The sequence below is a fragment of the Lolium perenne genome, chromosome 3 (assembly GCF_019359855.2).
Source record: "Lolium perenne isolate Kyuss_39 chromosome 3, Kyuss_2.0, whole genome shotgun sequence".
NCBI classification, from domain to species: domain Eukaryota; kingdom Viridiplantae; phylum Streptophyta; class Magnoliopsida; order Poales; family Poaceae; genus Lolium; species Lolium perenne.
Genome location: NC_067246.2, coordinates 120,428,589 through 120,441,763, shown reverse-complemented (window position 1 = coordinate 120,441,763; position 13,175 = coordinate 120,428,589). Strand labels below are relative to the sequence as shown.

At 40.2% G+C, this 13,175-nt stretch overlaps 1 long non-coding RNA gene across 2 annotated transcripts in view; it reads left to right on the top strand.

Moving 5' to 3' along the window:
• The first annotated feature begins 1,082 nt into the window (after window positions 1-1,082).
• The window catches only part of LOC127342234 (uncharacterized), a 118,081-nt gene continuing 105,988 nt past the window's right edge, over window positions 1,083-13,175 (top strand). Inside the window, exons 1-4 of one of the 2 annotated variants that reach the window (XR_011755325.1) lie at window positions 1,083-1,396; window positions 1,486-1,582; window positions 1,789-1,853; window positions 2,709-2,784. This is a non-coding gene — a long non-coding RNA (uncharacterized lncRNA). The remainder of the gene's footprint in view (window positions 1,397-1,485; window positions 1,583-1,788; window positions 1,854-2,708; window positions 2,785-13,175) is intronic. The other variant, XR_011755324.1, reaches the window with a different exon arrangement.

The window sequence follows — 13,175 nt, the reverse complement described above, 5'->3', positions numbered from 1 at the left end:
CATTACTTTCTATTTTGATTTCTTTTTAACAAAAAGCTTGTTTATGGTACCTATACCATTTCTTGTTTTCCTCTTGCTTATTTTACATTTGAGACAAACTCTACTTTACTTGGGAAAGTAAGTAGAACATTTTGAACTCGTATGTTCCAACTAGTTTCTCTCAAATATTTTCAAATTCCATTCCACTTGAGTTCATTCCAAAATTGTCCCTAGAAAATTGAGGTGTTTCAAACCCCTTTCAAATAAATTCTTTTTCAAATGACAATCCTTGCACATCTTATGCACATCACTGATCTACCACATTGTATCCCCTCACCCTCCAATTCTTGATCAAATGGATTATCATTTGATACTTTCAAGTGGACTCCTTTCAACAAAACCCTAGACTCAGGGAGTATTTCAACCCACTCCCAATTGACCTGTTATTTGAAGCGCAACTTATATTTCTTCATACCCATCTCAATCCTTTATTATTTTCCATCATCACCTTGACATCATGAATTGATGATTTATGTCACCATATTCATCCTTGTGAGTATATGGTTACTTCACTCACCATATCTCCTAGCCTTGCTCTACCATTGTCTAAATCACCATCACCACCATCATCTCTTGGACACATCTTTTATCAGGTCAGAATGCCACCACCATCTACTTTAGCACCCTTGTGCATTAGTATCACTATGCCTAAAATTCTATATCTTTTTAGGCCACCATTTTAGTAATTTGTGAGGCACTCAACCTTGGGTGTCATGCATGTGTAGAAATGCTCTCTTGTTGATCACATGTGCATGGCCAAAAATATGTGGCCGGCCATGCCATGGCACACATGCATCATGCCTATCCATTTCCCTCTCTCTCACATAATTATTCCACCTTGGGAAGCCTCTCACTTTTTGTCCCTTCCCCATGCCACTAATAATTTCAGCTTTAGTCAAATTCTTCCCCCACAAGCCAACCTCCCAACTAACACAATCAATGAAGAGGCTACCTCCCAACCAACCCAATCAATGAGGAGGCAGCCCAGCCCCTCTCCCTCTATATAAAGGGGCTTGGCAGCCCACCCCTCCTCACTTGCTCTCACTTTTCCACTCCCCACTCTTTCCTCCACTCCCACACACTCTCCTCCTATCTCTCCCCACGAAATTGCTGCTCCTCCTAGCTTCATGGCCGGCCATGGCCATGGCCATGAAAAGCTCTCCATGATGAAGCTCTCCCCCTCCCTCAAGCTCCTCCTCTCCATAAGAGCATCCCTCTCCTTTTTCTCCCAAACCCTAGATGGTTTTCTCTCCTCTTCTTCTTCCTCCCTTGCTAAGTTTGGATCTTGATGCAGGTGCATGTTGGTCCAAGCATGGAGAAGCTTCACCTATCCTCAGATCTGAAGTTCTTGACCAAAGTTCGTCCAAAACCTTGCAGTAATTTCTTTCATCTTGCTGTTTCAGATTCTGGTACGAATTTGTAAAATCCGCCAAATCTTGTGTGCAGATCCAAATCGAGTGATTCAAAGTTCCACAGATAGGTATTGAAAAGATCTACAACTTGGCATTGGTCTCATCCTCAAATTCGTTACGGATTTTGCATGGTAAATAAAGTTCTGCAAACATGCAGAATCACTGTTTGTTAGATTTCATCCGCTTTACAAAACCTTTTTGAGCAAACTCAACTGTGGGCGAAAGCCCTCTTCAGTACCTTCATTTTGGCGTTGGTTTCACTTCAAATGATATCCTGAAACTGAAATGGTTCACTGATCAAGATCTGGTCAGATCTGAATTTGTCGAATTAAACCAGGAGCTTGGAAACGAATTTTTGAGTGAAACAAATTGGCTAAGAACCACCTATTCAATACGTTTCAGGTGCAGCTGACCTCATATTTTTATGATTTATGTACGATTTGTGGTGAATTAAACTTGTTCTGTGTGTTCTGCAGACATGGCTGTTAGTTTTTAATTCATCAAAAATCCAATTTTGAACCTAATTGAGTGATTCAAATTCTGTAGGATTACTGAATGTTTTCTTAATAATCTCAAACAAGTTTCAAACCTTTATCTTTTCTGCAACTCCATAGGTCAAGCAAATGGTTAAAACATGCAGTAAAATTGTCAATCCATTTGTGAGAGTTTCAGAAACAATTTGAACCGAAATCCAATTTTTTATGCTTCTCTGTTTAATTACCTTTCCAATGCCTGTGGCCTCATATTTTTAGGATTTTTCTACGATTTATGGTTTACAGATCTTTTTTTCTGTACAGTCAGATTCAAAGAAATTCCTAAAATTGTAGGTTTAATATTTTTGGGTGTTTCCAATTGGGTTAGTCTTGTATTAGTACTGGCTATCTAGGAAAAATATTATTAGTCTCTGATCATATATATTTGTTACTGTTAGTAATGTATATGTGTGACATGCATTGTTGAAGCAAAACTTTTCGGTTTATTCAAAACCCTTGACCAACTCTTTTTAGTAGAGATGGGCAACCTTTGTTTTATGCTTGCAAAACAAAACCTCTGCAACTCAACTTTAGCCCTATTGTTTTTCTTAAGTTTTAAAATGATGTGGGATATGGTTTGCTTCCTATTTTGGATGTAGGATTATGTGAACAACTTAATTTAGGAAAACTGTTTTCTACATTTCCAAAAATGTTTGAAAATGTTTTGTGAATGTATTTGATGTCAAACTAATGCTCTTGTCCTCTTTATGATGTTATCTTCCAGGGGATGTTTGGTTTATACCATGGTGATAACCGAGAGAGGCAATTGCTAAGTTGTGATACTCTCATACCTTTACTAGGTAGATAAAATGGGTTCTCTTTAAGTTGTTTGTGGTATCTATAAGTCCTTTGTATGGTAGCTCTTTTTTGAATGGTTAAATTATGGTTGTTGTATGTTTGTTTTGTTGGTGCAATGTGATTGATTGTGTTCCTTTTATATTTTCCGGCGATAGATGGGAACAATTCCGGAGAAAAAGAAGAAGTGGAATCGGACAAGGATTTTATTTATGTTGTTGGGATTCTTATATTGACGGAGTTGAAAAAGTACAGCGACAAATCAGCCAAGGCAAGCCATCTTTTGATCTCTTGCTATTTATCCTTCTTGTTGTGCTCATTGCTCCATTATACACTTGGTTCCTTGTATCATATGTGATTTTTGGTCCTCTATTCTATGCATGCTTATTCCCAAAGTATGTTGAACCCCTTGTTGATGCTTTGCATACTTGCTCCCAAGTATGTGAACCCCCTTGTTGATGTTATGCATGCTTACCCTAAGCATGTATGCCCCCTTGACCATACCCATGTTGTCATCTTCTTAGTGGTATGATGATTAACATCATGACCCCTGTTTGAATCATCTTAATTATGTTGTCCCTATACATGCTTATCCTAAGTATGTATGATCCCCTTAACACCTCAATTATCATCCCCTTAGTGGTATGATGGCTAGCATCATGTCATTGTGACTCTTAGTTCCTTCATAAAACTATAGGTTGGGAACCCCCTTGGAAAAATACCTTGTTGAAAATAATTTTTGAAAACCTTGGGTGAGTTGGACTTACCCAAGTGTGTGTTTATGAAAGGAAAGGATCTTGGCAAAGATGGTTGGAAAGAAAATCTTGTTTTCGAAAACTTTGGCATCTAAGTATTCACCCGTGACAATTAACCCGCGCAACCACATTACCCTGGAGTGGGACGGGGCTTAGCTCGTAGTTTGTTCTTCTTAACATGGGACACCGCACAACTATATAAGGGTAAGATTACCCCTGAATCCGGATTGTCATTGGTGGAGACAATAGTATAACGGGAGGCCTTCGGGGCTGACCCGTCCGGAAGACACTATGGGTCTCCTGGCTTGGCGGTGGAGCCACACTCAAAGTGAGGTGAGCTGCCACGGTGCCGGGGAGGTACATACTCCATAGGGTAGGATCCCGTGCTAAGACGAATAGGCGAAAGGCTATGTCCGAGTTTTTGTCATGGCATAGTTGATATGCGGGGTTGATGCCCACATGATGAACTCGCGGATCTTGTGGGGAAAGTGTGCAAACTCTGCAGAGTCAAATCTATTCGAATAGCCGTGTCTGCGGTCATGGACGGTTGGAATGACTGTTGCTTAGCCTAAAGAGTTTTGTTTTATGAAAGTGTTTGACAAAGGAAAGGAAGGAACTTGTTTTCGGAGTACCGGGAAGGTACGGGAAAATTGTGATGACCATATGGAGATGGTCGGAAAGGAAATAAACTGGGTTACTCCCATCCTAGTGTTTTATGTTGTAGAACTCTTTTGAAGTATCTTCTTTAACAAAGATATAGAGATGTCATAGAACACTCCTAAGTATCCCCTTCGACCGAGAAGTTGGGATACTATCTCCACCAAAGAAATTACATCTCTCCTAGATGCTATATTCACAAGAGAAACTGATTCTCTTATGCATGCTATATCCACAAGAGAAACTACTCTTCCTCTCTTGTCTCTTTAGTTAGCTCTTGTTAGTATCTTCTTGATGGTTTGCGAGTACAATTCCAAATGTACTCACGGCTTTGTCCCTGGTTATTTACTTGGCCAGACTTGGAGGAACACGACGGATGAAGAAGGAGTTGGCGACGTCTATGCGTGCTAGGAACGTCTTCCCAGTCAGTTGCCTGTAGGGTTATGGCAGATGACTTGGGTACTGCGCTGCTGAAGTGATGATGCTACTCTGATGTTTAGTTAAGCCCTTCGAGGCTATTATGTAAGCATTGGTCATGTGACCATGTTGTAATTTTCATATTCCGATTTGTAATGGATGGTGTAATTTGATATCAGTTCGGTTATGTGTTCACGGCGCACTGATCATGGGATCGTGAATTGTATACATAACAGGGAATTTCGGACAGCTAGTCCGGGGTCCCCACATTCATAGTCTGGCCATTTGAATAGCCAGGGACATAGCCGTGAGTACTTTAAAGTACTCGCAAACTAATACTAGTGTAAGTGCTAGACATTTCTAGTAAGGGTTGCTAAGCTCTAGTTTATTTGCATAAAGCCAATTTTAGTTCACAAGTATTTGAGAAAGGCTTATTCATGTGCTAACTAACTCAAGTGGGAACATTAGTGTCATTCCCACCATTCAAGTGGTGATTTCAATTCAATTCACCACTTGACAATTCATTTCACCATCATTTTCAAGAATTTGACATCGGAAACTGTATGGCCTTTCCAACCGTCCGTAACCGTGGACGCGGCTATTCGAATAGATTTACACTCTGCAGAGGTTGCACACTTGTGCCACAACATTTGATTTCATCCGTCGGGATTACCCCGAATCATCGTAACACAGTACGCGGATCATCAACCATAATCTTTCACTTACAAATCCTAGTATGAGCACCTCTCCCCATGAGCTTGGCCTCCCAGTGAAGACCAACTGTCAACCTGGGAACTGCACAGGGCTTGGCCGTACAATTCACCTCAATTCACATCATTTCTCAACAACGGAGGCAGCCTCAAGCATAACCCCTATGATGTGTGTTCAGAGGGAACCCATACTAAGATGCATAAACTTCCAGTTAAGCCCTACCCATAATCAGGTATTGTGGGGGTACTCAATATTGGAAAGGTATCGCATTCAACCCAATATCATTTTTATCAAAAATCACCATCTTCTCTTGGTCATATTAACCTTCAAAAATCATTCAATGGAATGCTTCCTCATTCCAAGGTTCAAACATTTAGTTCAAGTCACATTGTTCCCATCTAAAGTAGTCAAGTTTTAAATAATTAGCACTAGCTCTAATCATAAGGGGTGCTATCTTGCTTTGCTAGTTGGAGACTAACTTTGCTACTCTAGTAACCATCTTTAACTTAGACCAAAGTTAAATATAAAAGTAACTCTTTTGAATAAACAAGTAAAAACTTGTAAGGTGGAAACTTGGGATAGGCTTATGGTAAGAAAGGTAAGACTATGGTGCCTTGCCCCAAAGGGCTTTGCACTTTGCAAGAATATTAGCTTGCAACATTATAACTTGCAATAGTCTAGCTTGCATTGGTGTTAGCTTGCCTTGGTTGTTGAGGTGGTCAAAGTGCTCTTCTTGTTCTGGGTAGAATCCTTCCTCTTCCTGGTATTCTCCGGCACTAGCATCTATACACGGATACGAGGATACAATCACCAAGCAATACTGAAGTAACCTTAATTAGCCATAATGGTTCACTCCAAAATGATCTAGCATCATCACTTAGCATTCCTACTTAAAATTAATCTAGGGTTTCGTACTTAGTGTTAGAGAAATAACTTCTCTCTTTACATATGTAAATGATAGTTTCCATATGGTTCTTGAGGAATAATTTCCTCTCATTGAATCTTCTTAAGATTTAATTTCTCAAACAATCCTACATGAAATCATGTTGACCTAAGTCAACCATTCATCATTATTTGAGAAAATGCTTTACATGAGGTAGCATACCTCACACCATTTAATAATTCTACAATTGATTTAAAATCTCCAAGTATTCCATGTGAGAGTATTTGACCAGGGGTCAATACTACATATGAAAGTATTTGGGACATTGTGGGGACCCCGGACTAGCTGTCCGAAATTCCCTGTTATGTATACAGTTCACGATCCCATGATCAGTGCGCCGTGAACACATAACCGAACTGATATCAAATTACACCATCCATTACAAAGCGGAATAAGAAAATTACAACATGGTCACATGACCAATACGTACATAATAGCCTCGAAGGGCCTAACTAAACATCAGAGTAGCATCATCACTTCAGCAGCAGACTCCAAGTCATCTGCCATAACCCTACGAGCAAATCGATCGGGAAGACGTTCCTAGCTCGCATAGACGTTGCCAACTCCTTCTTCATTCGTCGTGTTCCTCCAAGTCTGGCCCAGTAAATAGCCAGGGACAAAGCCGTGAGTACATTTGGAATTGTACTCGCAAACCATCAAGAAAGGTACTTTGCAAGAGTGCAAGATGACAAGTGCTAAACTAAGAAGACAAGAAGGAAGAGCTATTTTCTCCAGTGGAAATAGCATGAGGAAGAGAATCAGTTTCTCTCGTGGATATAGCATGTGAAAGAGAGATAGTTTCTCTTGTGGATATAGCATGTGAAAGAGAGATAGTTTCTCTTTAGGATATAGCATGCCGGCATCTCAAGTGATGCGGATACTATGGTGTTTCAACGACATCCACTAAACATCTAGGAAGGAAAGGTAGCATACCGCCATCTCAATTGATGGGAACGCTTACGAAGTTCTATGACACATCTATATCTTTAGTGAAGAAGAGTTAGCATAAGGCCATCTCAGTTGATGGGGATGCTAGAGAATTCCTATGACATATCAATACCTTTATTGAAGAAGATACTTCAAAAGATATCTATGACATCTCTATTTCTTTGTTAAGTGAGAGTTCCTCTTCAAGAAACATTAGGAAAGAGTTCCCCACTTGGTCTCAATTTTCCCACGACCATCTCCATATGGTCAACACACGCCCATTTTCCGTACCTTTCCGGTACATATAAACACAACACTTCCTTTGCAAAGCATTTGTCAAAACAAAGCGCAAGCCCCGGTAAAGGTAGACCTTTGCAACCCGTCCATGACCGCGGACGCGGCTATTCGGATAGATTTAACTCTGCAGAGTTTGCACACTTTCCCCACAACTATCCGGATACCTATCGTGTGGGCATCATCCCCGCATAACAATATATGCCACGACGGATACCCGGACATAACCTTTCGCCCATCTCCACTGGCACGAGTCCTTCCCTGCGGGCTTACCCCTTCCCAGCACCCCGGCAGCATACCTCCTTTTGAGCGTATCTCCGGCGCCATGACAGAAGACCCTCGCACCGTCCTCTATCGCTAAGACAGTGTATTGCCTCCTACAGAGCGCAACCCGGCGTCGGAGGTCGTCATGACCCTCCCTAGAAAGTTGTGAAGGGTGCTCCTGCCAGCTTCAACAAACTACGGGCTAAGCCCCGTCCCACACTAGGGTAGAGTGGTTGCGCGATAAAAGTTGGGCTGGTGTACACTTATACGCAGTGCTCCTTTTTAGAAACCATTTCTTTTTCCCCCACAACACCTCGGTTGTCAACCAACCTCCATACACCTCTTTTCCAAACATCTTTATCAAGATCCTTTGCTTTCATAAACCATACACTTGGATTAACTCACCCAAGGTTTTCATAAACATTTACAACAAGGTAAACCTTGAGGGGTTCCCAACCTATAGTTTCATGAGAAGGAACTAATACAACAGCATGGCCGAGATGAGGGTCATCACGCCATGAGGGGTATGTGTTAGTGGCTCAAAGAGGATTATACTTGCTTAAGGTAAGCATGTACAAAGACAACATAGGGTGGATCAAACTTTCAGATTTGTGGTACTACTACACAACTTGGATGGTGAAGGTTCACTAACCAATCAACAATCACAAGGGTACACGGCATACTTCTCTCAAGTTGAGAATTACACAAGATTCATGACTTTGATACCCCCTAGACACAACAAAGTGGTGGGTGTGATGTACTCTATCTTGGAATAGGATATGCTCATGTTGAGCATACAAGTGGACCAAAGGGAGTAGCACGGCCATGATACCATGCATCCCTCCAACATGTGAGCCAAGGTGGAATACCACCACAAGGAAGTACCCCAATTACAACCATACATAGACCAATATAGAGAGAACAACACATATAGGAATAAGATGCTTTGGGACATCAACAAATGACATCCATCATAACATCAATCAGAGTTCAAAGATGGCTTGCCTTGGCTTATTTGTCCCTGCACTTCTTCAACTCCATCAATATAAGAATCCCAACAACATAAATAAAATCCTCGTCCGATTCCACCTCTTCTTCTTCTCCGGAATTGTTCGCATCTATCGCCGGAAAATATAAAAGGAACACAATCAATCATATTGCACCAACAAAACAAACATACAACAACCATAATTTAACCATTCAATAAAGAGCTACCATACAAAGGACTTATAGGTACCACAAACAACATAAAGAGAACCCATTTTATTTACCTAGTAAAGGTATGAGAGTGCCACGACTTAGCAAGTGCCTCTCTCGGTTATCACCATGGTATAAACCAATTATCCCCTGGTAGATAACATCATAAAGATGACAAGTGCATTAGTTTGGCATCAAAAACATTCACAAAACATTTTCAAACATTTTTGGAAAAGTAGAAAACAGTTTTCCTAACTTAGTTTGCTCACATAACACAACATCCAAAATAGGAAGCAAACCATATTCCACATCATTTGAAAACTTAAGAAAAACAATAGGGCTAATGTTAAGTTGCAGAGGTTTTGTTTTGCAAGCATAAAACAAAGGTTGCCCATCTCTACTAAAAAGAGTTGGTCAAGGGTTTTAATTAAACCGAAAAGTTTTGCTTCAACAATGCATGTCACACATAAACATTAGTAACAGCAACAAATATGTATGAACAGAGACTAATAATATTTTTCCTAGATAGCCAGTACTAATACAAGACTCACCCAATTGGAATCACCAAAAAATATTAAACCTACAATATTAGGAATTTCTTTGAATCTGACTGTACAGAAAACAAGATCTGTAAGCCATAAATCATAGAAAAATCCTAAAAATATGAGGCCACAGGCATTTGAAAGATATTTAAACATAGATTCACACACAATTGGATTTGGGTTCAAATTGTTTCTGAAACTCTCACAAATGGATTGACAAGTTTACTGCATGTTTGTACCATTTGCTTTCTCTCTGGATTTACACAACAGATAAATGTTTGAAACTTGTTTGAGATGATTAAGAAAACATTCAGCAGTCCTACAAAATTGGAATCACTCAATTAGGTTCAAAAATGGAGTTTTGGTGATTTAAAAGCTAACAGCCATGTCTGCAGAACACACAGAAAAAGTTTAATTCACCAAAAATCATACACAAATCACAAAAATATGAGGTCTGCTGCATCTGAAAGGTATTGGATAGGTGGTTCTTACCCAGTTGGTTTCATTCAAAAATTCTTTCCCAAGCTCCTGGTTTAATTCGACAAAGTCAGATCTGACCAGACCTTGATCTGTGAACCATTTCAATTTCAGGAGGTCATTTGAAGTGAAACCAACGCCAAAATGAAGGTACTGAAGAGGGCTTTCACCCACAGTTGAGTTTGCTCAAAAAAGTTTTGTAAAACGGAACAAATCTAACAAACAGTGATTCTGCATGTTTAGAGAACTTTATTTACCAACGCCAAAATGAAGGTACTGAAGAGGATGCGACCAACGCCAAGTTGTAGATCATTTCAATATCTATCTGCGGGACTTTGAATCAATAGATTTGGATCTGCACACGAGATTTGGTGGATTTTACAAGTTCGTACCAGAATCTGAAACAGCAAGATTACATAAATTACTGCAGGGATTTGGACGAACTTTGCTCAAGAACTTCAGATCTGAGGATTGCTCAGCCTTCTCCATGCTTGGACCAACATGCACCTGCATCAAGATCCAATCTTGTGAGAGGAGAAAGGAGAAATAGAGAGGGATTCAGCTAGGGTTAGGGGAGAAGAGAGTGAGAGAGATGCTCTCATGGTGAGGATGAGCTTGAGCAAGGAGGGGAGCTGCATCTTGGATGATTTCCATGGCCATGGCCGGCCATGGTTGCTAGGAGGAGCAGCAGCTCGTGGGGAGGAAGGTGGAGGAAGGTATGAGGGAGTGGAGTGTGAAAGAAATGAGCAAAGGGGAGTGGAGGTGGCCGGCTAGGGAGGTTTTATAGAGGGAGAGGGGTGGCTGCCTCCTTTTTTGATTGGCCAAGGAAGGTGGCTGCCCATTTATTTGTTGGGGTAGTTGGGAGGCAAGGCTTGTGGAAGAAGGAAATGAAGATGAAAGAATTTCAGCTCATGCATGCCAAGAGCTTGGCATGGCCGGCTACTTCTTCTTGACAAACACAAGTGATCATGCAAGGTGCAAATGCCACTTTATGTATGTCGACCAAGGTTGAGGGTTGGGATGGTTAGCTAAAAATGGTTTGATGGTATCTTTAAATTAGGAAGAGAGATGATAATAAACATTGGTGCCAATGTTGAAGAATAAAGTACTTTGATCAAATTATCAATTTGGCCAATAGATGATGGTGGTGATGATGGTTGAGACAATGGTAGAGCAAGGCTAAGAGAGATGATGAGAGAAGTAACCATATACCCACAATGATGAATATGGTGACATAAATTATGAATTCATGAGGTCAAGGTGATGATGGAAAAGAATATAAATTGTTCTACAAATAAGAGGTCAATTGGGAGTGGTTTGAAAGTATCAAATGATCATCCATTTGATCAAGAATTGGAGGATGAAGGAACATTATGGGGTAGATCAGAGATGTACACAAGATGTGCAGGAGTTGTCATTTGAAATAGCACTTATTGGAAAAGTATTTGAAACACCTCAATTTTCTAGGGACAATTGGGAATGAAATCAAGTGGAATGAAATTTGAAAGTGTTGAGATAAAACTTGTTGGAACATAGGGGTTCAAAATATTCTACTTACTTTCTCTAGTAAAGTAGAGTTTTTCTCAAATGTAAAATAAGCAAGTGGAAAACAAGGAATGGTATAAGTACCTTAAACAAGCCTTTTGTTAAAAAGAAGGCAAGATAGAAAATAATGTTTTATAAATCAGTACTAGGTAGAAATGGGATGAGAAACAAAACCCATTTCAGTTTCTTGTTTTCTTTGAAGAAATATCTTTAAAAGATTTAATAAAACTAGAATTAGTTTTGTGATCAAAGCTAGAGAAGGAAAATCAATAGGAATTTTGAGAGACAAAACTAATTTAGGGAGAAGTGTTCTCAAGGTAGATGATGGCTACAAAATGTACCCACCATTCCCACTCTTGGTTTTGTGAAGATTAAACTTGAATAAAAACAAGAGGTAAAATTGAAGGAAGTGATCTAGTGTTGAATCATTAAATAGGATACAAGATCAAGTTGAATATATGAGCTGCAAGGATTGACTGAGACATGCAAGACGTGAAGGTTGAAGAGGGTGTTGCATAGATGAGATCCTTGTATAGAGGCTACCAATAACAGTTGTGGTTTCTTAGAGATTAACTGCCAAAGTCTGGACATTTTAAGCCTATCAACACAGATGGTCGACGTGGCCTCAAAACCAACAAGGATGAGTGGGTATAAGAGAGGGATGTAGCTAGAGGTAGATGATTCCAAGTTTTGAATTAAGGATGATTGAGCTATCTTGTACCACAAAGAGAAAAATCAAGATGGCACACTCATGTTGTCATCAGGAGAGAGGTTTGATAGTAAGAAGGAACACAATTCTTCCTAGGCCACACATGTGTTTTATTTGGTGAGTTGCTTGTTTAACCACTAGGGGTGTTGTTCTATGAGGTAGCTCAAGACAAAACTCAACAAGCAAATCAAGACAATTCATCTACCAACAGATCAAAGCAATTCATCTTAACAGACAGATCAAGGCAATTCATCTTAATTAGTCTACAGAAAAAGTTTTTGTTCCCCCTAATTTTTGCAATAAGGACAAATAAACAAGTTTGCAAAAGTGGGGCGTTACAGACTCTTCCACCCTTAAAATAATCTCGTCCCGAGATTACTGAGCGCAGAACTAGAGGGGTTGTAAAACTTAACAAAAGTTAGACTCCATTCTTCTGTAGATGTGCCGTTGTTGAGAGGGTTGCAACTTCAGCTTCTGAGAGACATGGTAACTTCTGGCCAAGAGCAAGCTTCATGAGGAGGTTGACTACTCCATGCAGGTGTTGGATTTGCATTTTCTTAACGATCCTAGCAGGGGTTCATGATTTCTAGGAGAGTTAGTGTACTCCAACGGTGCTTTAGCAGGGTTCAAAACTTTTCAGAGTTAGCTTTAAGTTTTAGTGGAAGACGAAGTCTTCCACCCTTAAAATTGTTCAGCGGGGTTCCTGAAAACTTAGAGCCTCTGCCACGGGTCTTGTCAGGCTCTTTTGGGAGAAGTCATTGATCTCTTGTCTTGAGTCGAACATCTTCTGAGGGCGTTGTGTAGTCCACGACTTCGAGGGGAGCTAGTGCAATCCCACGTTTCCAACGTTGTTTTAGAAAGATTTAAAATTTGAGGGTTAGCTCCAACTTTTAGTGGAAGACGAAGTCTTCCACCCTTAAGATTTTTCATCGGGCTTTCGAAAAAACTCAGCGCGTCT